Source organism: Phytophthora infestans, genomic scaffold, assembly GCF_000142945.1.
Source record: "Phytophthora infestans T30-4 supercont1.102 genomic scaffold, whole genome shotgun sequence".
Lineage (NCBI taxonomy): Eukaryota > Oomycota > Peronosporomycetes > Peronosporales > Peronosporaceae > Phytophthora > Phytophthora infestans.
Window position 1 is genome coordinate 100,069 of NW_003303657.1, and position 4,918 is coordinate 104,986.

Below are 4,918 nucleotides of genomic sequence, written 5' to 3' on the forward strand. Positions count from 1 at the left end.
ACATCTAAAGCATGACAACAAACAGCTAATAAATGGTTTAAAATACGTGTTATTTCAGAAAATAAAACTCGAATATATTGAGCTCTTAAGCACTCGCACGAGGCGCATACACGGGTTAGCTATTTTTGGGGTCGTTTACGGGTAGGGCCTGATAATTGGGTCAGGCGGGTTTCCTGACGGCCCTACCAAACACAGGACCAATTGCTAAGCTACATATTGAAGTGAAAGATATGAAGCTAAGCAGTTGGGTTAAAATGCTTAGACCACGATGGTCTGCGCGGCACGAGGTTCGTCGGCTTCAGTGTCGCATTCATCGGCATCACTGTCATTGCTGATCACATCTGCGCCCAAATTCGTAGCAGCAGCGTCCCCTTCGCTGCTAGTACCAGAGACGCCCTCGTTGTCATCATCACTGTCGACATCTACAGCCTCGTCATCTTCTTCACTGCTCGATTCTTCTTCTTATGTAGGAGGATCCTGTTGGAAATGGAACCTGACCCAATAATCAGGCCTGACCTGTATACGACCCCGTTAAAATTCTACCACCACCGCGACGGGTTGACGCAGTTTCTTGCAAACAACGAGCTGGATGTTGGTGGAGCTCCCATCTCTGCACAAGTGTCAATATGGCGACACAGCAACGACACGACACGCTCGAACTTCGACTTCGTCGAGTCGAAACCGTTGACAGGGGGACCTGTTTTGGCTGTACATCGGACTTTCTTACAATACGAAATCTTCGGCTGCATTCGCTCAATGCTCAAAATATCAAGCGGTAACCAGACTTCTTTCGACTGATGCAAGAAGTACAGGTACACTGTACTTGGTACAGTGGAAACGGTGGGACCCCAGGGTCAACCGAGTTTTGTTGGTGTGTTCCTTTGCTGTTTGCCATGTGGACACAATCGAACGAAATGGTGCGAGCGCTCAACAGCCTTCGACCAGCGGGTTATCAAGAACCAGGTGGCAGCGGGCGTCAACAGGACCTCTGTTAGCTTGTGCCCCGACTTTCGTGTCTCTTTGAAAACCGGTAGGGGTAGTCAGACTTAGATTTAGATACACGTGCACGTGGTAGATACAAAAAATGCCCAAAATAAGACCTAAATTTACCAGTTATTATGATTCGATGTACTTTTGGTGTGGGTCACATATTCTGGATTGTGCCCCGGGTATTAACGTTTAGAGATTCACGCTATCATAATTCCTTGAACTGACCTTCAAAATATCTACGCACCGTAAGCCGGTAAGCTGCTCAGCTTCTGTGAACCTTGGTGACTATGCTCATTCGGGTGGCGCTGGTAAACACCGGTTTGGCGTTACCAACCTCGACGATGAATGATCGAGTCAACGTTTCCAAGCTCGCTGTCGGTGTACAACTGAAAGTAAATTTATCAAATTTCACATCAATTTATTGTTTTAGCTTCTCGTCTTCCCACTCTATTGGCCTCCTGTCGAACGAGAAGACTTCAACTGACTACAACAGAGGAAGACCAGATCCTCTAAACGACAACTCCACCAGGCACACCGTTCAGCTTGCCCTTGGCCGCCGCCTTCACCTGAATGCCCGAGAATTTTCAGCCGGACACCGCATTCGGGCTCACCTCAATATCGTACAGGTTCGTGGCTGTGCCCGTCAGACCCGAGACGGTAACACCCGTAATCTGTGCCTTGCTCGTCGCAGCACCCGTGTAGCCGCCCTTGGACTTGCTGTAGTCCGAGTGCACCACAATGGCATTCATCACATTCGACAGATCGTTGTTAATGAACTTGACGTCTTTGACGAGACCCTGAAACCCAATAATGGTCTTGATACGGAGCCCGTTGTCACTGTCGTGGATGTGGTTGCCCTGGACTGTAAGGCCCGCCACGGTGGTAGTCTTGTCAACGGTGTTGCCTCCTAGAGAGCCAACCGATATATCGTTTTCCTCACGCGTCCAAGTCGTAGAGATGTGTGTGGGGCAACTCGTGTGTATTGCCTCGGTAAGTTCGAGGGCGAGGTGTGGCGGGTGTTGCACTACTCTGCAGAAAGCCGATTGAATACCGCTCCTGCTTCTATCTAAAACCGATTGCTAAGAATACGCTTCTGGTCTCGGGACCTTACCGCCTATCGGAAAACGGATCATCCTCAGCACTAATCTCAGTTTCCTCACGCGTCCAAGTCGTAGAGATGTGTGTGGGGCAACTCGTGTGTATTGCCTCGGTAAGCTCGAGGGCGCGGCTAGCGGCCCCCATGCTTGTTGCTGGCCCGTGCTTGAACAGGACGAGACAATACCATGCGACTTGAGAGATCGATTGTTGAATTCGCCGCTTGCATTGGGTACTCCTCGAAGCATCGTGATAGCCATCGTCCTAGCAACTTGATCGACACGCCGTCGGCCTTTCCCGTCATAAGCGCCGTAGCACCGCCGCTCCTCAACGAGTGTGTGGAATAGCTAGCTGGAGACACCCTTGCCCTTGTGGCCGCCGTTTTGATCGCCGCATTGACTTCGTGAGCGCTGAGGTCAGCACATAGATACTTATGTTTGGCCCTTCCGAGTGCCTGACGGGCACGGAGGACGTGCTGGAGTGCTCGGACTGGGCACAACAATTGATTGCCAGACTGATGCATAGATCGCCAAGCGCCCCGGCCGAATTGATCATTCTTGGCGCCACGTAGGCCGATTGTTACTGCTGTTGCACGCTGCTCGTCAACTGGGTTGCCTCGTGAGTCTGTAAAATTGACTTCAGCCATCCTCAGACAGTAAAAACTGCGTGTGTGTCCGATCTTCAGATACTCGGATCGGCGCACTAAGAAGAAGAAGCCGAGGAGCACGCTACCCCACAGGAGCCGGTCGCGAGGGCGGCTGAGATGCAGTGAACGTCGGAGAATCCGTAGGAACGCGGGTGTTATCGACATTTTCTTCGCTGTGGGGTCCGACATGCGCTTAATTCCTTGGAGAAGAACTTTTAATTGGGGAGAGCGTCCCAATTCCACGTCACAAAAGCGACGGTGAAACCAAAATACACTTGAAAGCTTCGCTTGTATCGTTGGATATTGATTTCTTTTTCCAGATGCATTCCAGCCGTACTGCCATAGGTACACTGCGAAAAGTGCCAGCTTCCTTAAACTGGGGCGTCCGCTACTGCTCAACCACGGTGACCAGCCCATTAACTTGAAGAAGTGTTTCCATTGTTGCCACTGGCCGTAGTACTTTCCTTGTGAGGCTCTTGCCAGAGCTTGACTGCACAGAGACGCTCCCAAACGCTGTAGAGATTGTCGTAGGGAGGAAGAACCTCGACCTGTGTCCATGAAAGAGCTAAGTTAGACCATGATTTCCATAACGGATGCGTATCCGTCCACGATCGAGACCCTGCGTCGGCCATGATGTTGAGCTTTCCGGCAATGTGCTCTGCTGAGAGCGCCAAGTGATACTTAAATTCGGCAAAGGAGAGCAGTCGGTTGTAAAGCTGGGCAGTCGGATGGCGGCTGAGACGGCTGTTGGCCCATGCTACTGCACTTGTGTTGTCTATGTGGATGCGAACGTGCACCGGATGTGTTTGTTGCTCGTGCTGCCATCGCGGCCCCCAGTAAAGTGCTGCTAAGACCGCGCTATGGAGTTCGCGAACATTGATAGAATTCTCGAATGTACCTGACTGGATGTGTTGGAGCTGCAACTCGCTGTACTGCACTCGTATATATTCTTTTCGTTGCGGCTCCAAGACACAAAGCCCTGACCCGGACGCGTCCATGTAGACGTGAGCACTTGGTGTGGTAGCTCCAGCAAGCTCTTCAACCGGGATCCTATTGAAATGGTCCTTGTAGTCGATTACTGACGTAAACCAGCGCAAGTCCTCGAACACTTCCGATTCCATTTTGCGACTGCCGAACAGTGGCGCAGTAATTGCAGCAACGTGGACACGCTGATAAAACGATCGTGCCGGCGGGAAGCGAGTCGTCACATGCCTCATAATACCAAGTAGCTTGTTGAGCTCCTTCCGTGTAGCTCGTCATCTTGCAACAAGTTCGTTAAGGCGCCGGCTTGCACCGCCCGAAAAGACCGGCGGGAACAGCACCGTCTTCCACCATACTCCTTAAGCACGCACCAAATCGTTTCTTTTGAGGGCAGAGCATCCGTGCAACGAGGAGTCCAACAACGTGAAGAATCTCGTGTGTAGAGTATGCTGCCTTAGCCTTCAAACGACGTGTAATCTGCTTGATAGTTTCACGCCGAAGGTCAGTCTGCCGTGCCTGAATGTTACGGGCGCGCTTGCCAGCTTGCTGTAGACCATATCGGTTCGTTTCAGCCGCGATAGAAACCCACAGAGACTTCGGCATGAAATAAAAGAAGGTGAGGATTGGCGATCTCCATAATTGCAGCAGGTCGGGCACAGGCCTTGCTTCTTCGGTGCCCAGTCCAGAATACGCAGCAGCATCTGTCTCGTACTCCGAAGACACTGGCGTCCACTGCATTCCTCGTAGTGTCTGCTCTCTCTCCGTTGCAGCGGTTCTGCTAAGTGCGTTATTGCCCAACTGTAGTGCCGCAATGAAAGCCTTGTCCATTTCAACTGCGTCACTGTCGGACAGGACGTCGTCATCTTCCTCGGACATCCCGGCGCCGGAATTGCTGTTAATATCACTCATGCCGTCGTCGTCGCTATCACCCGAGCTGTAGTTCTCGTAGTCACTCGGCTTCTCCCCATCCAGCAAAACATTCACGTCCTCTTTGCCTGATAACGGCGTAAGTGTCCGTCGTCGAGGTTGAGACGCAGCGGCTTCTTCTTCGTCTACATCACCCTCGCTCTCTAATCCAGAAGCCTCCGAAAGTAAATGCAGTCCAGCAGCGGCCTCGCGGGCACCGCCGTCTTGTAGATCTCCTGAGGAAAGATTGAATGCTCTGCTCACGGCAGTCTGCGACAGCTCGATGTCATCATCACTTGG